At 44.8% G+C, this 25,534-nt stretch overlaps 1 long non-coding RNA gene across 1 annotated transcript; it reads left to right on the forward strand.

Annotated features, from left to right (window-relative positions):
• Positions 1–4,546: 4,546 nt before the first annotated feature.
• Positions 4,547–25,534, forward strand: LOC128342063 (uncharacterized). Its single transcript, XR_008314751.1, has 3 exons — positions 4,547–4,672; positions 23,982–24,043; positions 25,276–25,534. It is a non-coding gene; the product is annotated as an uncharacterized LOC128342063 (long non-coding RNA).

The following is a 25,534-nucleotide window of genomic DNA, read 5'->3' on the forward strand; positions in this document are numbered from 1 at the left end:
GGCGGTAACCTTTGGGGGGGGGGAGCAAGTATATCACCAATCAAGTCCAAAGTAAGAAACAACGCCACTTTGGCAGTACCCAATAAGTTTCCAGGCAAAAAACAAACTGCTGGTTATTACCTTTAAAGCCCTGAATGGCTTAGGTCTGAGTTATCTTAGAGAGCGCCTTCTTCGGTATGATCCTCACAACACATTAAGGTCATCTGGGGCGGTCCGTCTTCAGTTGCCACCAACAGGTCTGGTGGTGACTCATGGCAGGCCTTCTCTGTGGCTGCTCTTGGGCTGTGGAATAAACTCCCAACAGAAATCCGCAATCTGAGTTCATTATTGGCCTTCAGGAGATTGGCTCTTAAGACCTATCTGTTTGGCCTGGTTTTCCAGGGTTTTAAAAACTGTTTTAATAATGGCTTTATGTTATTTTTACTATTTTTTATTTTAACAGTTAATTGGATTTTAGTGTCGTTTTAATGTAAACTGCCCTGAGCCATTTTTGGAAGGGCAGTATAGAAATCAAATGAATGAATGAATGACCAAGCGCCATGCATTGACACAGATTTGCCTCTAATCTATTGAGCCAGGAAGCAGCCACCAGCATAGCCAGGAAGAGACAGGCAATAGCACAGGCCTGATGAAATGCCATAACCAGGCTGCAGGAGGCCTTCCTGTCCCAGTCCAAGAATGCCACAAGCCCTCACTGCCTGGCCACTTGCAGTACCCAGGCAATAGGGATGGCTACTCATATATTTTTAAAACTGCCAGTCAGGCTACTGGCACAGATACACCAAGTGTTGAAGGCTTGATAAGAAACAACAACAAAATATAAGGCAGACACTGGAAGCTCATACCGAAATATCCATTCTCGGCTTTTTAACAGAAGACTTGTGAACCGGCATAAACAATGCATGCCACGCCACACAGGGTTTTACCTTCCTGAGGGGCAATGATATTTTCTCATGAGCTGCACGCTCTGTTTTCCCCCTATCAGCATCTCCAAGATCAGTATCTAACTGCACCTGCTGTGTAAGTTATCATAGCATGTATAAATGCCACATCTACCTTGGAGAATTATGGGTATGGGGACAAAGCGTTTCACTGCTGAGCACACCAATTTCAAATTGCTAGCTACACCCCTGGTTAACACCAGTGTTTCACGTTGCAAATCTAGTGTTGTTACATAAAACAGCTGGCAAGAATGCCTCCCAACCTAGATAAAGTAATTTGGTAACTACTGTTGAGAAGGACTGATAAGGGTCTCTCTGTGTGTGTGTGTGTGTGTGTGCGCGCTCTCTCTCTCTCTCTCTCTCACACACACACACACACACACACACACACACACACACACAACTTGAACTTGGATTTTGAACTGGGTTGAGAGTTTTTATTTTCAACTGTCCAAACTTCCTATGAAAATATTAATACTTCCTATAGAGGGTAGAGCTGCAAGCTTTAATTGGTTTGACTAGTAGATTAATCAGTGCAAATGCTAGGTGATTATATGGTGGGCATCAGTTTAAATTGGTGAGGCTGAGAGTTAAAGGCACACATGGCTTTTCTAGAGACGGTTTTGGTGGGTTACTTTCTGTAAGGCACTGAAGGAGCTTGATAGGAACATAGGACGCTTCCATATACCAAGTCAGACCATTGGTCTATTGAGCTCAGTATTGTCTACACAGATTGGCAGCGGCTTCTCCAAGGTTGCAGGCAGGAGTCTCTCTCAGCCCTATCTTGGAGATGATGCCAGGGAGGGAACTGGAACCTTCCGCTCTCAGATCCATCCTCTGAGGGGAATATCTTACAGTGCTCACACATCAAGTCTCCCATTCAAATACAACCAGGGCAGACCCTGCTTAGCTAAGGGGACAAGTCATGCTTGCTACCACAAGACCAGCTCTCACACCACAGGGCCTGGCTGATCAGAAGAGGGCACTACAGGCAGCTGCAGCAGAGAACCTCACCCAGCAAGCCAGGATCCTGCCCTGGGGAGCAAGGTGAAACCAAAAGGTCAATTCAGTGCTAATGTCCAATTTAAAACTTTCAGCGATGCTGTCTTGGTTCATTCTTGGCAACTTGTCACTGTGGGAAACCATCAGGGTCTCCCTCTTTGCTGCCAAACCTAAGCAGTTTTGTCCACTGATTGACTGACAAAACACCACCAGCAACATAGCAAACACCAGCAACAGTCACTGGAGGTACTGTACTGGCCTGGGGGTAGATAGGGCCAGTTACTCTCCCCCTGCTCAATAAAGAGAATCGCCACATTTGCCCAGCTAGCAGGGGTGCATGCTGGCTGCATGTCTACCCAAAATGGTTGCCCACTCCTCAAAACAGTAAAGGGAGATTTTTAAAAGTCTAAGAAAATGTTTAAAATATGGCTGTTTCCTCAAATAATGGTTAAGATCCCAAGAATACCACAACTGGTTCCCCATTCCCACGTTTATGCTTGTATTGCTTGAACAGCAGCCTCCTGTATTCCATGGTAGATGGCTTCTGAAACTCAAGGAGCTTTCAAAAGCAATGTGTGATTTGGTATGTGAGTCCTTTTTAGTCTACTTTCCAGTTGGCTTATGAGATCACCCGGCATTCTGTGTGTGTGTCTGTGTGTCCCCCGCTAACAACTTCGCAACGCCTGGACGAAAATGAACCAAATCGGGTACAGTTTTAGAGATACATAGGGACACTTCAATGGCATAGTTTGTGATGCTGTCATCCACCACAATCCAGGATGGCAGACGCATAAACTTTTGAGGTGCAAGTAGGCTAACTTGTGAACTGCCTAACCGATTTGAAGCAAATTTGCTACAGCTGTAGGGACAAATAGGGATGCCCTAATGGTGTGGGGTGTGGTGATGTCATCCACTCCAATTCAAAATGGCGGCCATGTGAACTTCTGAGGAGCAAGTGAGCTAATTTGTGGACTGTCTAAGCAATTTAAACCAAATTAAGTACAGTTGCAGTGAGTGACACCTCAGTGGCATAGTTTGTGATGATGTCATCCACACCAATTCAAGATGGTGGCTGCATGAACCTTTGGAGCGCAAGTGGTCTAACTTGTGAACTGCTTAACTGATTTGAACCAAATTTGCTGCAGCTGTAGGAACACATAGGGATACCTCAATGGCGTAGTTTGTGATGATATCATCTACCTCAGTCCAAGATGGTGGACACGTAAACATTTGAGGTGCAAGTGGGCTTATTTGTGGACTCTCTAACTGATTTGAACCAAATTAGGTACAGCTGTAGTGAGTGACACACAGGGCTGCCTCAATGGAGTATTTTGTGATGAGGTCATCCACCCTGATTCAAGATGGTGGAACCATAAACTTTTGAGGCACAAGTAAACTAACTTGTTCCACAACATACCACATGCCTACAGCAGCATGCCACAGCCACAAGCTGCAACAGACAATATGCAAAGAGGAGCTGCAACACCACGTGGCATCACTCGTAAAGAGGTGCTCCAACTCCCAAGTGGAAGATGCCATATGCCAATGCAGACCACATACGTGCCCCAGCAGGCCATGATGCTGCACACAAAAAGGCAACACGCCACACCCAAATCAGTTCCACAACATGCCATAGGCAAAAGCATACTGACACATGCCAATGTGTGCCATGACATGCCCAGCTGTTGGTCCTAGGACAAAAAGAAAAGATGGGCCCTTGCCCTCCCCACTGTCTTCTTTGGAGAGGTGGTAGGGGGAGAGCAAAGAGCATAGGAACATAGAAGCTGCCATATACTGAGTCAGACCATTGGTCTATCTAGCTCAGTATTGTCTTCACAGACTGGCAGCAGCTTCTCCAAGGTTGCAGGCAGGAATCTCTCTCAGCCCTATCTTGGAGAAGCCAGGGAGGGAACTTGGAACCTTCTGCTCTTCCCAGAGCAGCTTCATCCCCTGAGGGGAAGATCTTGCAGTGCTCACACATCAAGTCTCTCATTCAGATGCAACCAGGGTGGACCCTGCTTAGCTATGGGGACAAGTCATGCCTGCTATCACCCAGCTGGTCATCTCCCACTCTCAGGGGCCCAGACACATTTGCAAGCAATTACTTAGCTCTGTAGGAATTCAACTGATATTACATGCATATTCACCATATGCCATATTCCCTTCCCCCCTCATCCTCCAGTACAAGCATTTAAGTACTTTGTATCTTAGTTGGTTGTGTTAGCCTGATCAATACTGTCATTTTGCAGCTCTCCCCTAGAGGAAAATGCAGATGGATGAGCCATGAATCTGGGAAGTTTTCAGATTTTCAAACCATGTGGTAATCTCACAGCTTTCCGGACATGAATGGCTGTAAAGTTCTTCAGCCAAATGTCTGTCACTAATTCTGACCAAAAAGCATATTTTAAGCTGTTATGCTATTGTGCCTCCCTTCCACTGACACAGTGGCCAGATTCAGACATAACACAGAACCAGGATCCTCACTCACACACCCCACTGTGCTTACCTGCCTGAATTCAGACATAAGCACTTGCCTCCTCTCTGCAGTCTGCCAGGCTTCCTCCTTTGATTGATGGGCAGCTGTGGCAGCCAATCAGGACACAGAGAGGGAGGAGCTTCCTTCCCTCAACTCTGGTCCCAGGGAAGGCTGCCTCCAGTACTGCATTCGGACATAATGGAGACATCCAGAAACCAGAGGAGCAGCAAACCTCACTTCAAACTGGAATTTGGTGAGTGAACCCTTGGTTTGAGTTAGGGTCCAAATTGCAGTTTCACGCATTCAGACATGCCGTTACACGAACCCCAGCCATATGTAACTGTGGTGTCATGCAATGTCCAAATCAATGCTAGGACCTAGGGATCCACAGAGTAATAGCCAGGATTCAGAAGCCAGAAATCATAGACAGGTTGCTCAGACAAAAGCTCAAGGGCAGCTCGGGGGGGGGGGCATGCCCCTGACAAGTAGCTTGCCCCCCCACACACACCATCCCTCTATTCTCTTTCCAAAATCTAAAATGTGGGACACAGCTTACCCAACAATAAAAGCACTTTGCCCCTTCTGTGCCCCTCTCTCTCTTTTTTTTTCCTGGTGCCACCACTGCAAAAGTTCTTGCCTGACCTACAAACCTTTATTATCTTTTCAGGTCTTACCATCACCCTGCAGTATCCATTGTTTTTAGACAACTTGCTTGCTAGAAATTCAGACTTTGTTGACTCTTTCTGCTCATCTTTGCCTGCATGTTTTTTAATCATTTGCCCATGTTCATCAGCTGTTTGGTTGATTCCTCACTATGTAGAGTCATTGCAGGAAGGCATTCAAAGCAAGCGAACCAAGCGGGGGAAATCATGGCAAACATACAACCTGTCTCAACTATTTGGAAAAACTATTTGGAAAATGTCCCAACGCATTGTTGCTGCAAGCTTGTGGACTGATTCATTATTTAAAACTAGTAAAGTTGTGTCGGGAATTCCTCCCCTCCCCTGTGAGATGGGGTTGTGTACCCAGCCCAATGGCAGGGTGCCAAGGGAAGCCGGGAGCCCCAAATGCCAAGGCAACCCCAGTAATTACCTCTCAGGAGTCAGGGAGGGCTCAGAGAGAAGTGCAACAGCTGCTGGGGGGTGGATGGAGACAGCCCAGGAGACGGCAGCTTGGTGGAAAGGGAATAGCAACAATATTAACTCCACAGCTGCAAACGGGTGCAGGGATACTAAGGAAGGGAGTGGAGTTAGAGAAGAAGTCCCTTTTAGGAACCAGGGGTTGGCCGGCCACTATACCTGCCCAGCCAGGGAAGATGGAGCAGGTTGGAAGCGGGGAGGAGTGTCTGAAATGCAGGGCTCTATTTAAGCCAGGGGCTGTCGAGGATGAGGAGATCAGCCGGGATAGGCTTGTTGGTCTGACTGTCTCCCAGGGAGGAGATCAGACCTTTTGCTCCCGCTGATAGGAGAAGAAGGGAGTGAATGAACTTCCCTCCTTCCCCAGCTCTGAGGCCATGCCCACACCTAGAATTTAGTGCTGGAGGGGCAGAATGTTTGCCTTGTATAATTCCTTGCCCCAGGAATGCTGACAAGTTTTAAGGCTGGTGTTGACCCAACAAAGTTATTTTCTGTAGATTACACTGCTAGCAAAGTTCAAGAAATGAAATCTAGGAGGCCCTTTAACACTACGATCAGGAAATTGTGATACTGGAGTACTTGACCTAACTCCAAAAAAAATGGGATTAGGTTCTTTAGCTAAACAATCCGCTCTCATGGCAAAAGTAGCTGGAGTAGCTGGTGCGGAGACAGTGGCTATTTAAACTTTAAGCCTCCTTGCATGTCAGCTGAGAAATGCATGGAGCTTTAAAGTTTAAATACCCACTCTCCCTGCTTGTCAGCTGACACGGGAGGAAGCTTAAAGAGGTGGTGCAAGAGGCCTCAGTGGATGGAGTTTCTTTGAATCTCCCCGCCTGCCAATTGAGAAGCAGGGAGAGTGGCTATTTAAACTATATACCAATTTAGTTGGGGAGGGGGTGGTAGGGATGTGCATGGAACCTGTTCAGAGGCCCTTTATGGGCCTCCAAACTGGTTTGAAGAACCAGCAGTTCTGCTGGTTCGACGGTGGGGTGTGTCTAGCTTTAAGAGCGGGTAAGGGTGCACTTACCCCTCCAGCCGCTTTCCCCCCGCCAGTGCCCATTTTTTTAAAAGCCCATCGGAGCAGCAGCATACCTGCCTGCCGCCCCATTGCCCCCGTTGCCCGGATATGACCGGAAGTCCCCAACAGGCCTACATGCGCTGGCAAAGGCACACGCAGATTGCCCGCACGCCCACACACACATGCTGGCGCATGCTGGTGTGTGGAAGACTTCCGGACATATCCGGACAACGGGGGCAATGGGACAGCAGGGAAGTATGCTTCCGCCCCAATGGGCTTTTTAAAAAAAACGGACGCTGGCAGGGGGAAAGCGGCAGGAGGGGAAAGCGGCAGGAGGGGTAAGCGCACCCTTCCCCGCTTTTAAAGCAGCACCCCAGCCACCATCAAGCCTCCCTGCCATGGTTCTGTGCACATTCCTAGAAGGAGGTAGAAAACCATAAATAACTAAAATTACACCCCATGGTAAATAAACTGGTATAATGAGCAAAACCGCTATTTGAGGACCACTTGTATATGTCATAGAAGTAAAAGAACAAATTGAAATTCATAGAATTTCAACTTCAAACATTATTCATTTTATTGAAAAATTGCCATATGTGGTAAATTTAAATAATAGTAAATTTGAATCTGAGAAATATCTGCTTTTCTTGGGCATGATGTTGTTTTGAAATTATTGATCTGATTATTGAGTGTTAAAAATCTGTTAAGAACAACAGTTAAAACCTAAGAATTTTATTCAGAATTTCTTATTAAAAAATACCCCTCCCCCAATTTACACCTTTCCCCCAAGATATTCTGGTGTAAAAAGAAGGCTATTCAGCTAATTTCAAGTGGCAGGACTATTCATACAAAATTGGGTATCCATAGGTCATCCAGTAGTATGACTTTATTTCCCATAAACTCTTCAAATATATATTGTATTTTAAAATGTTCTGTTTTAAAGAAATAGATAGATAGATAGATAGATAGATAGATAGATAGATAGATAGATAAGGAGGAAGCAGTATAAATGCCCATCTTGGAGGAAGTCATTCCATAACATCTGCAGATACTACTTATAACCACAGACTACTAAACCCACTTCTTTTTTGCCAGAAGGTTCTACACAAATTTATAGCAAAAGACAGCTGCTGCTATACCAGTGGGTAATCCAGTTACTTTTATGGAACATGCTTGATGCTCTCTGTACAGGTTTCATGTTTTTGTAAGGGGTGGACCTATCACCCACCTCTCAGTGATAAGTCCAATGATTAGGGGAAGGTGGAGAAAGACCTCAGCGTTTTCCAGATTACATGCTGCCATGTGTCCCATAAGTGCCCCTCCGTACTGCAAGTGTTTTGACATCATGCTCGCTGCAATGTCAGCAGGGTGCTGTCCATATTTACGATGCCTTGTTCCCAAATTGTAATGATGCACTATATAACGTGCTAATCACATTGCAGGAAAGTAGCTGTATTTTTCTGTGGTAGGGAGGCTTGCAATGGAGTTTCTGTGTTGCAGCATGTTGCAGTATGAACAGTTCTTTGCCCTCATCCCCCACCTGTGCTTGCTTCCTCCGCCCCCCTCACCACGGGGAGAGAAACAGGCAGGAAGAAATCTTGGCTTTCCCCTCCTTTCCTCCCCACAGATCCCAAACCCCACACTTCCCTCCTCCTCCGCTTGAACCGTCACTTTCTAAAAGGAAGCCCATTGAACTAAATCATGCATTTACTTCTGTGCAATCCCACAGGCCTCACTGGAGTGCCCTCCCCTCTGCCTCCTCCCTCCTATTTACTTACTTACTTATTTATTTATTTCTCTGGAGGAGCAGCAGTACCTGTCTTTCCCCCCTTCCTGGCTCACCACAGGATTCCCTTTCACTCCTCCACCCAATAAGCAGTTCCCTTGCTTTGTCACTCCAAGGGATCTCCTCATGCACCCCACCCCACCCCTTTTCTTTTTTTAACACCCCCCCACCACCACCCCAGTTTTTCTTGCACAAAACTGGAATGATGCAAGAAAAAGTTAGATTTTTGTTTTGGAACAGCACTTCCCTCTGCTGGCGGATTTGCACAAGACAGCCAAGAAGATTTTTTAAAAAATCATGACACCCCCCGCCCACCACTGCAACTCCATTGGCCCAAGTGGAGCAGGAGGAGGGGCAGATAAACACATTTCAAGGAGAATGTGGACAGTCCTACCTTGAAAACATGTTGCAATGGATGGGAAATATGAACGGCCACTAGCCTACAATGAAGCATTGAATAACGCTTTACTCTTGGTTTTAAACTGTTGCACTATTCTGTCACACGTTGCAATGCTTTACCCATTGCAAATCTTGTAGTCCATAAAACACCCTCATGAGGCTATATCACTGGTGATGGGGACCAAGAAAATTGGCAGGGCAGCAGAATGACTGCCACTCCTGGCAGTCCTCTGCTCTGTGGGCAAACCAAGGATTTTAATATTGCAAACCTGTCAATCTGGCTCTCATTCCCTAAAAGTGGCATAAAAGTTGCATTAATAAATCAAAGTTAAATTTTCTCAATTTGTCATATTATAGTTGAGCTCCTTTTCCCTCCATTTTAATGGTCTCATTCTGGAAGAGCAGGAGAGATGAAGGAATGGTCTTTTTACCTGGTTAACAAGCTCCTATTACTGTTAATGGACATCCTAACAGTCTGGAGAACAAAGACAGAGAGACGTGCCGGTAACTGTACAGGGAAGGACAAGAGCATCCGCAAACTGAAACATGAAATTTGCTTTGCATTCTCTCTCAGAATGATTTTCTAAATGCATCTGGGAGAAAAACCCGAGAGTCAGGAGGTGCTTTAAAAAAAAAAAGACAGAAGAAGGAGAGATGTCAGTGGATTTAACTAACAGAATCAAATACACATAGAAGGCATTTCAAAGAACAAAGGATTTGGACGAATGATAAGACTATGAAGCAAATTAAAATATAAGAAGCAGAAATGAAACAGAAGCCTAGGATGAAGCAGCTCAGCAATCTTATAAAAGAAAAGAAAAATCAGACCACAGATAAAAAGAAATTAGGCTTTCTAAGCCATGCTACAGGGTAGCTCTAGAATTGAGACAGACACATGAAAATAACTGCTTTGCATCTGAGATGCAGGATTTCACGTCACTCAGCTTTTACTGCAAACATGTTCACGCCCTTGAACTGTAAAATTTACATCATGTTAAGCCCCCTATACAGCTGCAGCACAAGAACAAAATTATGATCTTAACGGTGCAGATAATGTGACTATTTGGCTAAAAGAGGGTCAGAGTTCCAGGAAACAAGTTAAAATAAAATATAATAGAATAATAATAAGAAGAAATATATTATGCCAACATACCAGATTCTCATTAATCTACATAACAGGAAAGTGGCACAGTTTAGAGTTAACAAGATGTGTGAATTAGATGTCAGCCAGGGATGAGGATCGTTGGGGATGAAATTATGTTGGATGAAGCTCAAGGACAGGAGAAAGAGCTGCAAAGTTCTCTAGTTCACAGTACATCACTGCTGGTGGTCATCATTAGTCAGAGTAATTAAACCTCTGGAGCAAATTGTCCAACTTGTGCATGATTCCCTATCACTTAAAGCCTTTAAATACAGAGCAAATGCTTCTGAAAGGGTAAAACTAGTGAAAAGTTGGATCAGTGGAGTGGGGGGCCTGTACTTTGGTTGATGCATGTCAGAACACATAGATATTTAAAGGATAATAATGAAGTGTGATTCTAGCCCTGCTACAACTTATTCCTGCGGAGGAATTTACTGACTCACTTAAGTTAGTATTGCATTCACAGGATGAAATCCTAGAATAATGCTGTTGAAAAGGGCCACTCATTCACACATGCTGGTCCTTCATGCAGAGACTGCAACCTCAAGGGAGGACTTGCATGTGTAGGGTGGCTCAGGTGTAAAAGAGTACATGGCTCCTGCACTTTTAAAAGCAGTTCTGAAGACTTCCTTTTCGGACGTTTTTTCTGAATAAGTGTGTAAATTATCAGACTCCAAATCTCTGAAACAATAAGGGGGTTGTCAGAAGGGCAACCGCCAAGTAAGAAGTAAATGCAACTCTCACTCAGCTCACAAGACTTATCCCTGTGCCAGACTGGAAGTATAAGTTATGGTTTATCACCATGCAGACACCCATCACTGTATATTTTGAGCTTGAGAGGCTGGGTTATCCCCAGCAAGCTACTGAGCAAGCAGGCAATGACGTGACAACTGGGAGGGTTTTTGCCCCCAAGCAGCTTGTCCAAGGAGCATCAATCCCCTAGTCTCAATAAGCTTGCAGCCACTGGTTTAGAATAAAGCACCAAATGACCAGCAACATAGGAATTTGGTCTGCTATTTGGTTGGGTCACTGTGAGCCACAACAATTGGCTTATGGAACAAACCATTTATCCGCTTTCTTGTTTGAAATTTAGATGCCATCTTTCAGCCAAAAGACTCTACGGCAGCTCACAACACAATAAAGTTGAATTTAAGAGTGAGACTTATGAAGTCTCTCTTAAGAATGTGAGCCCTTTGGGGACAGGGAGCCATCTTATTTGTTTGTTATCTCTCTTTGTAAACCGCCCTGAGCCATTTTGGAAGGGCGGTATAGAAATCGAATTATTATTATTATTATTATTATTATTATTAATAATAATAATAGAAGAGAAAGGCAGCATGTGAGAAAAATACAGAAATAGTCATAAAGGGAGCAATTGTCCTGCATCAAAGGCTTATTGAGGAAGCACTAGAAAGTGGTAGGGTGAAGCCAATTGGCCTCATGGGGAAGGAATTCCAGAGCTTGGGAGCCATGACAGAGAAGGATCTATTCTGAATGTCACCAACCTCACCAGTGGGGAGGACAGAGCCCTCTTGATGTTCTCAGTTGGGTAGGGAGGATCAGGTAGAGGAAGGCAGTTCTTCAGGATAGTCCTCACCAGTGGCTCCATAACCATCTGTTTTATGTATTTATTTTTTAATTGGAGAAAGGAAGAAGGGGGAGAGGAATTTCATACATTGCACAGCAATGACATTGACGTAGTTAAAGCAAGTGTCCCCAGCTCACTTCTTTCCCCCCCCCCGATAAAGACCAATCCTGGGGACTGGTCCTCCCAGCCCCCCAAATTGCCATGGTAAGTTAGAGTGGCACCAGCACCTAAGAGAACTAGTGTTGAGGCTTGCATCAGCATCCAGACTCATCTGTCTATCTATCTATCTATCTATCTATCTATCTATCTATCTATCTATCTATCTATCTATCATATATTTTATACCTCCTGAAGTGTACATCTCCCTGCGGAAATCCGTGTACATCTGTGAAGTGTATATCTCCCTGTGCCCCCTGCGGTAATCCAGGGACGGATTAAACTAGTGTGGGGCCTGTAGCATATGTTATAAAGGGGCCCTGAATTTTAAAAAATGCACATAAATATTAAAACATAAATTATTTACCTGCATAGTAAAGTAATTCATTTTTTTAAAATTTGCTATATTTTGGAGTATGGGAGACCAAGCCACAAAACCAAGACCAAGACCAAGCCACAAACTCACACTTACTACCACAACAGTGAACATTTATATACCGTTTTTCAATCAAAATTCTCAAGGTGGTTTACACAGAAAAATAAAGAGTGAATAGATGATTCCCTGTCTCCAAAGGGCTCACACTCTAAAAAGAAAAGTGTGGTAGGCACCAGCAACAGCCACTAGACAGTTGCTGTGCTGGGCCTTCTCTTAAAAAGCACATTTATTTATTATTTATTTGATTGATTTCTATACCGCCCTCCCAAAAATGGCTCAGAGCAGTTTACACAGAGAAATAAATAAATAAATAAGATGGCTCCCTGTCCCCAACGGGCTCACAATCTAAAAAGAAACATAAGATGGACACCAGCAACAGTCACTGGAAGTACTGTGCTGGGGGTGGATAGGGCCATTTAGCAGAAAAGGGATATTTTATCTAACAGGGACCAAATAAAACAAGTAAAGTTTTAACTTTAATTCCCAGTTGGAAGCCAGGTGTGCGGGGCCCTAGAAAACGCGGGGCCCGTAGCAAATGCTACATTTGCTACTACGTTAATCCGCCTCTGCGGTAATCTGTAATTTGAATTCTCTATTAGCCTTCAGGAGAGCCCTTAAAACTTATCTGTTTGGTCTGGCTTTCCAGGGTTTTAAAATCGGTTTTAATATTTTAACCCGGCTTCAGGGTTTTTAATTACTGCGACTGTTTAATTGTTGTTTTAAATTGTCTTTAAATTGTTAATTATTGTTATATTGTTTTTTGTTTTTGTTTTAGCTCTTTACTGTTTAATGGTTTTGTTTTAATTGTAAACCGCCCTGAGTCATTTTGGAAGGGCGGTATAAAAATCAAATAAATAAATAATAATAAATAAATAATAAATCTCTAGGCAGTGTACAAATGTTAATATTAAACATCACAGATTAAAATACATAAAACACAATTAAAACAATATTAAACACATTATTAAAATTAATTCTAATTAAAAGATTGTGAGAACAGGAGTGTCTTGAGGGTCTTCCTGAAAACAAACGGAGAAGGAGATGCTCTTATTTCAGCAGGGAGCATATGCCAAAGGCCTGGGGCAGCCACAGAGAAAGACTGGTCCTGAGTCACCACCAGACGAGCTGGTGGCAACCGTAACCGGACCTCTCCAGAAGATCGTAAAAGGTGGCAGGGTTCCTGACAAAGGAGGCACTCTCTTAAATAGCCTGGACCCAAGCCGTTAAGGGCTTTATAGGTGATAACCAGCACTTTGTATTTCACCCAGAAACATATCGGCAGCCAGTGCAGTTCTTTCAAAGCCTGTCTTATATGGTCCCTCCAATCTGGTTGCCGTATCTTTAAGGTCTAGACACAACTGCTGGGAAACCTGGGAAACAGAATTCCTAATGCACTTCAGTTTAATGCATTGAGCTAAAAGGCAGTATGAGCTTCACTTCTCAGCCTCCACAGCAATCGTGGATTCTTCTGATCAGACTGCATGATTGCAAAATGTACAGCTATTTCAGAAGAAGAGTAAATCTTTTCCTGAAAACAGGTATAACTCAGGAAATGGCTGGAGTTCTTTGAATACCACTGAACCACCACCAGAACAAGCAGGTATTTGTTCAATTTTTCTGCTGTTAACGTGTTCATAATGAAACTTTATGCCTCTTGATAACTATCTGCCGTGAGTGTTAAATAAAAAACAATGCAGCCAAAAATGAAATCTAAGAGATGCAAAGCTGGGGGTGGGGGAGTGTTTTAATGTCAAAAGAATTTAAACAATAGGATCAAATTTATAGAAATAATACTGAGAACCTAAAGACTATGGCCCCATTCGGACATAACATCAAATCAGAGGTAAAAGTGCCAGAGGTTTGAGTCTGCGATCATCTGAAAGTGTAACACTGTGGTTTAGTAACCCAACCGCAGCTCCGTTTTCATTCCTGAATTTGAACCCTAGGATTGTAGTGAGCTTGACTGCTGAAACCTGAGGTTAGAAGGCAACATTGTGTCATCTGAATTCTTCCACCACTATAAACCTGGGTTTTGTGCACAAGCTGCTCCTGCCACCATAGAGAGGTCAGCTCAGAGTAGCCCATAAATGCATGTGCTCTAGGGCAGCTGTGTTTCTCACTGGCCGCCTCTCAGAGCTGATGCCCCACCTTCTGCCGTCTGCTTGCACTTCCTGCCATTGCTTGGCAACAGGGATGCTGCATCCCGACAGTTCCTGTATTTAAAGGGATGGAACAGCATTAGGGAAAGCACACTTTAAATAACCAACAACAAATATTTTAGAAGTTTCCAAAGCAGTTTACATAGAGAAGTAAAATAAAATAAATAAAATGGAACCCTGTCCCCAAAGGGCTCACAATCTAAAAGGAAACATAAGATAGACACCAACAACAGTCACTGGAAGTACTGTGCTGGGACTCTCCCCCCGCTAAATAAAGAGAATAACCATGTCCAAAAGGTGCCTCTTTGCCCAGTTAGCAGGGCTCCTAAATAAAAGGAGAATAGACACGTGTGCAAGGAGCCCTTTCACTGACCTAACACCCGATCTAGCCCCATTCCTGGGGCTCTCAAATGTTAGCAACCCAGTGTAGTTTCTTTGCTCTTAGTGTATACAAAGGTGCAGGAGGGGGAAAACCAGAGCAAGGGAAATGCCTGAGAATCCCTGGGGAAGACAGCAGTTGCCGGACCAGAGAAGGGCTGGGGCTTGTTGTCTGGTACACCAGAAACAGATCTTATTGACTTCCGGGGATGGTCGGGGATGAATCCTACTTCCCAGGCTAATCAGTACCAGCTGGGCCTGATGCTGTGGCAAATGCAAACCAGCCACTGCAGGGCACTCTGGGACGGGACACCTGTGGATTAGAATGGTCCCTGGCTATCCAGGTGACTATGAGCAGCAGAACCGAGCAGGGAGATGTGTTGTGGGGAGATCAGACTCTTTTAAGGGACGTTGATATTCTCAGTTCCCAACAGTTACCATGACCGGAAGGGATGTAGCTGAGGGACCCTTCCCAAGCTTTGGTGTAACTGTCAACCAAGCTGGGTGGTAAAAGCCCTCCAGCCAACATGCGTGTTTCTATGGCCAAGCACCCTCATGAAAGAATGGCCCACTCCAGAGCAGGATCCGTCTTGGTTGCACAAGAATAATCTCTTGTGTTATTCCATCCTGCTCTAGATGGATGGTTCTTCTCATGAGGTTTGGCCAAGACTAAGCATGCTTACACCCAGGGGAAGGGGCTGGGGCCCCCTTCCCCTACCAAGTTGTACAAAAAATAGGAACAATGCTACCAGTGATAGAAGGGGCAAATTCTAAATAATGTCAACCTATTCCTAGCATCCCATCCTATCAATCCATCCATAAGCACTCATACATGGGATAGGGATGGGGGGTCTAGGGGGAGGGGGAAATAGAAATCCCTGGAGATATGGGGAGGGGGTCCATGAGTCTCCTGACATATCTGCTGGAGAATGGATTGGTATGGGTGTGTATGGCCATTGTTGGTAACAAACGCATTCTGTGAACATATGAGATGAGGTAGAGGGAACGCTTGTGCAGTCTATCTTTAACCAGTACAAGTGGGAAGAGAGAGGCCCAATCCTCTCTTCCCAGGGGAGGAGTGCGGTAGGGGGCACAAGACCATTCTTCCCCAGCTGCAGAAGACAGTAGTGCCAGTGATGTGAGGAAAGGTTTAAAATGTCTTCGTCCTGCCACATCTTTATCAGTCTGAGGTTTCACATCCGAACTGGGCCTATCATTAAATCAACCAGAACATATCTACAAACCGGTGATTCTAAGGTAGTGGGACAGTATCCACCAGTAATTCTGGCAAATATTTGAACAGTTGGTAGAGGTGCTGGCAGTAGTGATATAGAAGAGGGTGACAGAAGAGTGGAAACTTTTAGGCCTGAGGTGTGTGGCCAACCATCCTCCATAAGGCAAAATTCCAGTGGCAAACTCCTTAGTGAATCTTGGCCATAGGCCACAGTATGAGGGAAGAAAGGATTTTCTACTTGGGAAGAATGGGGTTTGTGGTTACTGAGCATATCAGTGCCAGAGGGTAAACAGGGAAAGTTGGCATACTCCCATCAGCCATGTACCCAGATAGGTACACAGCACCTGAAATGGGCTACAGTTTTGCTGCAAATTATAAATGCACCACTATCTGCTAAAAAGGCAGAGCTGTGCTTTAGAACATAAGGAAGAGGTTTGGATGCATGTGAAGAACATCCCCCAGAGACAATCAGCTCAACCTACGTACAGTACTGCGGAGCCGCATCAAACAAATTAAATAGGATTTGGCAGTGCAGCATAGGAGCGTATAACATAAATCAAGGGTGATGGTAGCAATGTTAATGCTACAATAGAAATGCTGATACAATCCTAACTGAGACACTTGCAGAAGATGGCGAGGTATCATTTAAACCATGTTTGCACAATTTGATTACTGTATTCTAGAAAGGACCCAGTCTCATTGCTCTCAAGGAGGTAGAAACAAAGAGCTATGAATCAGACAGAGTGACTTAATAGCACACTGCACTGACTCAAACGGAAAGAAAATAAAATCTTTATTCCGGCACCGCGTTTGTTCTTTATGTTTCAAAAGCTGTGGAAAGCAATCAAATCCGTAGAGTTTTCTTCTTCAATGAGTTCTATTACAAAAACTCAGTTGGTTCAAGATTTATTGATCTGGATCAAGAATGAACTTCACAAACTCATACCAATGAGCCAACTGGTTGTAAGACCATATAAAATCATTACAGTTCAGCACTTATCAAAATATTTTTCCCGTAGGCTGTGTTCACAGTTAACTTTTTCACTTCCGATTCTACCTGTGATTAAACTCCCAGGATATTTTCACCACTAATGAGTTAACTTCTGTAGTGTGCAAACATACAGTTTTACCAAGTTAGTAGGAGAATAGAGATGTTCTGGCATGAAAAGCTGGAGCCTGGAGGTGCCATTTCAGATTTCAGTAGGGGTCTGACTAGGAATAAAGAAATTTCTATAGTGGGGAGCAGATTCAACAAGGTCTAAACTTTGGTCCACCCTGGCATCCATTCACAGTTAAATTGCAAAAACAGCTGTGTATTTTAAGAGCATTTAAAAATATTTCATTCAAAGTATAATAGCATGATCAACACAGGACAAACGAATGTGTGCTTCCAACATGCATATCCTCCCTTAGGGTCTTTAAGAAATAGTTAAAGACCCATCCTTTTAGAGAGGCATTTTTGCTGTAATTATATCAGATGTGCATAAACCTGGTTTGCCCAGTACAGTTCAAACTGGACCGGGCATTTTGATTTTGCCCCCTCGAATAGGGGGCCCGGCTTGGCTTGAATTTGAGCCAGTTTGGGCCCAGTTTGAGGGTGACAGAGGGTATTAAAATAATGTAAGATAACAGATTACCACCCCTGGCGGCTGTGGCAGCCGTGGGGGACTCCAGCGACTCCCCCTCCCCCCTCCAGCCTCCCCACAAGATTCCCGGGGCTAATTTGGCCCATTTCAGGGCCCTTTCTTTGGGCCACAACACATGTGCATGGGCCATGTGTGTGCATGTGTTCTGTGTGCATGTGTGGTGGCCCCCAAATAGCCACCGCACACATGCAGAGGGCCAAAACAGGCTGAAAAGGCCTCAGGAGGGGGCTGATGGGGGGAGGAGGAGCCACCGGAGGACCACCCCCGTGGCTGCCGCAGCACCCCCCCTAAGGCCACCGACAGTGGTAAGTAATTCATTATTTTAATGCCCACCACCGCCCTCGAACTGGGCCAAAACTGGCCCAAGAGGTTTGGTTCAACCTCAGACCAAACCAGCTCCAGTTTGTTTTGAGGTTGAACATCCAAATTGGCCCAGTTCACTATCAAACCACTTTGCACATCCCTACTTTTAACCTCTTAACTTTTAGCTTTTTAACTTGTAATTTTAAATTTTGGGTTTAACCGAGATTTGTTTTTAGTTTGTTTATTTTAGCAATAGCAATAGCAATAGCACTTACATTTATATACCGCTTTATAGCCAGAGCTCTCTAAGCGGTTTACAATGATTCAGCATATTGCCCCCAACATTCTGGGTACTCATTTTACCGACCTCGGAAGGATGGAAGGCTGAGTCAACCTTGAGCCCCTGGTCAGGATCGAACTTGTAACCTTCTGGTTACAGGGCGGCAGTTTTACCACTGCGCCACCAGGGGCTCCTTTAGTTAGTTAGTTTGTTTGATATTGTCTCATAATGTATTGGGTTTTTTACAAATTGCTTGCCACCCTGAGCAGTAGTGTACTGGAGGGATGGGGTAGACATTTTTTCAAATAAATAAATATGAACTACATATGAAGCCCGCCACCTACTAAGACCACCAAAGGAAGTTCATCTGAGGGTGCTGCCAGTTGTCTGGTGGCGGCTCAGAGGCAGGCCACTTCTTTCGTTGCCCTGGTGCTGTGGAACACACTTCCTGTTGAAATTAGATGGCTCTGATGGCTTTTAGGAAACAACAAAAGATGCCCCTCTTCAGCCAGGTTGTAAGTTGAACTTCTACTGTTTGTTTGCTTGAAATGGTTTTTAAATGAATTCCATATATGTTTTGCTCTTTGTTTTAAAATTTGGGGTTTTTAATTTTTTGTTAACCACCTTGAGACTTTTGTAGTAAGCGGTATACAAATGTATTCAAGAAATAAACAAAACCTAGTTCACAGGCCCATTTAGGCTGTAATCCGATGCACACATCCCAGGGAGTAAACCCTACTGAGCACAGTGGGATTTCCTAATAAATATGCATGGGATTGCACTGCCAACTGCTTATAGCAAAAATCCCTTGGTGTGTAGAATCAATGAGCCAGTCAGAGATATAGGTGTCCCAGGGCAAAATCATGTGGGAAAAGAGAGATACCCTATATCACTGGTGAAAGTGTTAAGACACCATGAGAATATAGACATTTTGGTGCAAAAAGTTAATATACCATCATAATGCACATGGTTGGTTTGTTGGTTTGTTTTTTGCAAAGTGTTATTGCACCAGAGGTGAAAATATGTCATGGAAACACGCCTCTTCAATGGGCTTACTGAAAGTACAATCGATTTCTGAATGGAAGTCAGCATTCACCTTCCTTGAATTCTGATTCTCCCCAATATTTCAGTGGCAACTCTACAAGACAATGAGGTTATTCACATGATTGCAGAAAATTGGGCTAGGCTCTGCTAGCCCGATCTTCTGCAATCGTGAGAACGACCGGGCTCGGCTGCAAGCCCAGTGGTTCTTGAGCGGGTAACCCACGGGCAACTCTGCACCACGACTACTCACGAGGAGACCCCTGGAGGGGAGGCAAAAAGCCACCTCCCAGCTCTGGGGGTCTCGCCAGCATGCCCTGCGCGCTCTCGCAGGGCATGCTGGAGCTTCCGGGTGCTGATCGCCCCCCTCTCCCCCCAGCCCCCGCCAGCTCCATCACGGAGCCGGCAATCGGCTCACTCTCCAAAACCAGGTCTCACCGATCATGAGACCCAGCTCAATATCTTTAACATACCCCAAGAGAACAAAATTGAAGTTATTTGATTACAGCATTGCTTCACTGAAAAATCACTGAGTTCTGTAACCACATGGTATAAAATGCTTGGTTATAGTGCAGAGAATTTGGACTGCAACTAGACTTGGAGCAAAAATATAAGCAAGGTTAAGCAGCATTGTAATAAGTAGCAACATTGACTTGGGCAGAGTATCTGTGGTGGGACTTATATTTGGAAATGCTCGGAAACCTCCTTGTGCGACCCCTGAAGAGCTTCAAGTATCATTAAAATTAGTTAAGGCGTACTGTGGCACCTGCAAAAAGGCCTCTGATGCTATCGTCCACCCGAAAAGCTGAAGTAACCTGCATGATGGAATCAGTCAAGTTTCAATAGTAACTGCCGGACAATTTGGGGCTCGAGCTGGTTCCCTACTCCACATGCCACTGTCTTGAGAAGGGAACTGAAGCCGGGCAACAGTTACCGCCTGAGCTTAGGAGTGAGGTGCTTAAGAAGAGCCAATCCCATTCCAGGTCCCGCTATATAGGTTCAGGTCCTGCTGCATTCAGCCTGGTAAACCTGTTGCTTCTCTGTGCATACTCAATTGGTCGCTTTGCCTGTTTCCTGCCTCCTTGCATATTTGCTTGCTCCTGTGATTACCTCTTGGGCTGCTCTCCAGTTTGTTCAGCCCAACTAGATCCTGCCTCCGGCCTTGGCTTCAACTCCTCATCCACACTACCAAGTCTTGTTTGCTCAGGCTTGTACTGCTCTGTGACTGTAATAAAGGAATTGAATTGAATGGAGTTTGCTCAGGCCACCTGAATTGTTCATGTCTGCTTGAACCTGAGCCTGCAAGGACTCAGGTATTGAGCACCTGTCAGTAACTAGGTAACTGTTGGAATGGATCAGATCACAGACAAGGCAAAAAATGCATAATCCAGTTTCACTTTGGCGGTAGCAGTATCTGCCATATATTTACAAATGGAGGCCTCACATTTTTTATTTCCAAGAGAATCCCTGAGCATCACAAAGAGAGCTTTGCTTACAGTGCAGTGGATTGCCTGGAATTTTGCATAAAAATTCATGAGATACAGTATCTATTTCAGCTATGCTAGAGAGCAGTAAGGGAGGGGGCGGTGGTAGCAGAAAAGTTGTGCCTTACCATTCAGACAGGGTTCATTTTGAGTGATGATTGCAAACCAGCCGTGGAAATTACAGATGCTCTTCTGCTCACTATTATTTTGCAGCATCTCCAGTAATCGCCAGTGATCATTTATAACAGCATGTCTGATGACTTTCAAAACAGAACTGGAAAGAATACTTCTGTGGAGAGTATGGGCTACTCAAAGGAGAAATCAATCTTTGCTGCTTGGGGAGTGAACTGCAAGCTGCTGCTATAAGGCAGCGAGACATTTCAGTGGGCAAAAAGAGGGCTGAGAGTGTGGCAGTCTTAAAAGGCATTCCAGGCTGCAGAATGTGGTGCAATGGAGCACACAGAGGTAGAACATTCTGCTCCATGCCTTGAGATCAAGAGGGAACGGCAGAAGGGAAACAGGCTTATGAATGCATTTATTCAATCAGCAATGGATTTACTGGAAAGAACAAATGTAACATGAGAAGCTGAGAATATCCAACATAACCCCTTTCTGCTCTCAATCCACAGACGATCTCTGCCTGTTTTAGCTAATCGAGCTACCGAGCCAGGTTCTTCAACTCAGTCCAGCTCCTTTTCAGACTGTTTGTTGTTGGGGGCTCTCCTTTTCAACTCCTTAGTCTCAGCCAAAAATGGCAGCCATTGCACTAAACCCCAAATACCAGCTTTGTCTAGCTAATCATTTCTGTACAGAGCTGTACTGGTTTAAATAAGGACCCCTGCACAGAACCCATAATGTTGTTTGGGTGTTGCTTTTAATTAAAGCTTTCATTTATAAATGCAAGAATATTTATCGTTTTAATGGTAGATTATAAAGTATATTCCAATATTCCGATGGACAGAGTCCATTTAGTTACAAAATCTCTTGCTACATACAGTCCTTTTCTTTTACCTATTGTTCTTTCCATTTCTGCAATTACAGTATTTCCTTTACCATTCTAAGACCGCTGGCATACAGATTTCCAGTGTCTGTATAAAACAATTTCCCACCCTAAAACATTTTATCTAGTGTCTGCAATTGATGAAAAACTTTTAACAGATTGGTTTGTGGGTCAGATTTCAGCAAAAAAAAAAAAAAAGAGCCTTTACATCAGGGGTGTCAAGCATGTAGCCCATGTGGCCAATTCCTGCAGCTCCGCAGTCAACAGTGGCTCAAGGCTTTTAACTGCTTGAGGTGAGCCTCAAATCAGTCCCCCCAACTTAGCAGCCCTGCCCTCTGGCCAGAACGCCTTCCCAGAGCACACTCTGTCTTTCTGGGTAGGTAGAGCATGCTCTGGAAGGGAGAGGACCAAAAAGGTGTAGAGATGAGAGCATTGCCTGTGGGCCAGGGAGAAAGAAGGAAAGAACACAAAGGGGTGATTCTCACGACCAACAAAAATCGGGCTAGGACAGCCTAGCCCAATTTTTATTGGTCGTAAGAACCACCGGGCTCGCAGCCAAGCCCGGTGGTTCTTGAGCGGGTAACCCGCTTGAGAACCCCTGCTAAAAAGCAGGTTTGCGGAGCGAGCGCTCCAGCAAACCTGCTTTTTAGGCTCGTGAGTAGCCGCAGCGTGGCTTCGCACCATGCCTATTTATAAGTAGACCCCCGGCAGGGAGGCTTAAAAGCAGCCTCCTGGCTCAGGGGTCTCCCCAGTGCGCCCAGAGCGGGCTTAGCCCACTCTCCCCGCTCACCAGTACAAACCGGGTCTCACTGAAAGACTGAAAGAGTGGGAAGAACTGGGAAGAGGGGTGACAAGGGAGAAAGAGCCAGGAAGAGGGAATACTTTTACATATATGAAATATAAAATTTTACAGTGCTGTCCACAGGGGTGGAACCACCGGCAGCAGAGAGCCCTGAGCGAGATCTCAGTCACCGACATCTGGGCTCCAAAGAGCCCCAAGTGAGCAATCCCCCATCCATTTCAGGCAGCATTTTCTGCCTAACAGCCTTTATTTCCATTTCTCACCCTCCAGCGAGGGAGAAGAAGATAAATAAATGCTGACAGGCAGCAATAAATGGATGGGGGAGAGCTCACTCAGGCTCTCCGGAGCCCAGGCCATGCCCCCTTTTCACATGACATCACGTGCTCGAGGGTGTGGCCCGGGCTCCTGAGAGCCTGAGCGAGCTCTCAACCATTCATTTCAGGCAGCACTTGCTGCCTGACAGCATTTATTTATCTTTCTCTCCCTCGCTGGGAGACAGCTGGAACTCAAGTGGAGAGAGTCTGAGCAAAGAAAGGTGAGAGCTTATTATCAAGCCTACTCTGTGGCAGTGATGGAAGCACCATTGCATCCTCTCGATGTCGTCCAGCAGGGCTTTTTTGGGTGGTGTGGGACCTTTTGAAATCTGGTCCTGGGCAGATTTATTAGAACCCTCTCTAGCATGCTATGATGCATTTGCACAGCACTTTGAGGGTAAAGTCATTCACATTTACCATGAGTTGGACACTACGGCTGATGCAGGATCTTTGGGAGAGGTGCCCAGAGTAAAACCTGGTCTAGTTTTGCTGGAGGAGGTGCAATTATTGGTCCCCAAGGATGTGGACAAGAGGTTCAGTTGAGTTTGGCCAACCATGTGCATGCTTCACCCTTGCCCTTCATGGCTTATTAAATGTAGTAGGGAGGGAATTTTTAGCTGGGTCCAGCAGATTCTAAATTCCTCACTGAGAGAAGGAGTGGTCCCACCTCCATTGAAGGAAGCTATTACTTGATCACGCTTAAAGAAACCCATTCTGGACCCAGAGGATACATCCTCTGAGTCCAGAATGGGTTTCTTTAAGAGTGGTCAACTATAGGCCTGTGGCCAATATTCCCTTCCTGGGCAAGGTACTTGAGCATGTAGTGGCTGACCAGCTCCAGAAACACTTGGAGGAAATGGACTATCTAGATCCATTTTAATCAGGCTTCAGACCCGGTTTGGGAACAGAAACTGCTTTGATCGCCCAGTGAGATGACCTCTGCAGGGGTGGGGGTGCAACCCTGTTAATTTTCTTGGATCTCTCAGCAGCTCGATACCATTGACCATGGTATCCTTTTGGATAGGCTGGCCAAGTTGCATGTGGAAGGCACGCCTACCTCAAGGCCCATTCCCAAAAGGTGGTGCTGGGGATTTAATGCTCACCCCTTGGCAGTTGTGCTTTGTGGTTCCACAGGGCTCCATTCTTTGCCCTATGCTATTTAACATCTACATGAAACCGCTGGGAGAGGTCATCTGGAGATTTGGCCTGAGGTGTCATCAGTATGCAGATGACACTCAGTTGTATCTCTCCTTTTCATCAGATGCAGGTGAGATGGTGACTGTCCTGAATCGGTGCCTCGGTGCAGTAATGGACTGGAAGAAGGTGAATAATTTAGACTCAATCCAGACAAGACAGAAGTCCTGCTGGTTGGTGGTTCCTCTGCCTGGGTGAATGATGTTCAGCCTGTTCTAGATGGGGTTGCACTCCTCCTGAAGGACCAGGTTCGCAGCTTGGGAGTGCTCATCCAGCACTGTCACTAGAGGCTCAAGTGGCCTCTGTGGCTTGGAGCGCCTTTTTTCAGCTTTGGCTGATACACCAACTGCGACCTTACCTCGACAGAGACAGCTTGGCCACAGTTACTCATCTTGCTTGGATCACTACAGTGCATTGTACGGGGGGCTGCCTTTGAAAATGGTCTGTAAACTGCAGCTGGTACAAAATAGGGCTGCAAGGTTATTAACTGGGACGATGTTTTGAGAATATTACACCAGTGCTTCAACAGCTGCACAGGCTCCCAGTCCATTTCCGGACCCAATTCAAAGTCCTAGTGCTAACCTTTAAAGCCCTAAATGGCTTGGGACCAGGTTACTTGAGAGAGTGCCTTGTCCCCATATGTCTCAACCCAGACCCCATATGTCTCAACCCATCCTTGGAGTCCCTCCTCTGAGTGCCCCTACCAAATGATGCGAAGCGAGTGGCTAATAAGGAGAGGGCCTTTTCGGTGGCTGCATCCCATTTATGGAATAGCCTCCCCAGTGAGGTTCACCTGGCTTCATCACTTTGTTCTTTTAGATGCCAAGGGAAGACTTTTTTGTTCACTCAGGCTTTTTAAATTTTGATTTGATTTTAACTGATTTTTAAAACATTTTAAAAATTGTTTTGTGTTATATATATATATATATATATATATATATATATATATATATATATACACACACACACACACACACACACACCTTTTTATGGTCTGTTAATATTTAATCCCTTTTGTGTTTTTATCTCATGTTTTAACGTTGTGTTGTAAGCCACTGAGACACTATTTGTTACGGGGCAGCTAACAAATAAAGCCATTTATAATTATAATTTTTTTAAGTCTTATTACCTCCAGTATTATTTCAGGTGACTTCTCTAACTACCCCCAGCCGGTTAGGTATTCTACAAACCTGACCACTTTAAATCAGAGGATAACTTTTTCAATTGTGTGGTTTAATGCCTTGCCATCCGCCGTTTTGGAAGGCAGATTTAAGATAATATCCCCCAGGAACCAGTTATGTCCATGTGGCACAGGTAATGTTGAGTCTATCACACATTTTTAAAAATTGTTTATTTTACAGATATTTGCATTGCTATGATTGCACCGCATCAGAAGAGTATTGTATTTCTTTACTTCTGGCAGACCAGCTTGCACCAATTACGGCTGGGGTAACAAGATTTTGGGCAGCTGCATGAAAGCTGAGACAGGAGTTAGTTGGTATATTAATAATTGAGATTTTTACATATATGTTATGATGTTTCTTCCACCCAGCTCTGTTGTTTTGGTTTTTAACTGCTGGTTGTTGATTGTAATAAAGTTTCATTCATTCATTCACTCTA

This window comes from Hemicordylus capensis, chromosome 2 (genome assembly GCF_027244095.1).
Source record: "Hemicordylus capensis ecotype Gifberg chromosome 2, rHemCap1.1.pri, whole genome shotgun sequence".
Classification (NCBI taxonomy): domain Eukaryota; kingdom Metazoa; phylum Chordata; class Lepidosauria; order Squamata; family Cordylidae; genus Hemicordylus; species Hemicordylus capensis.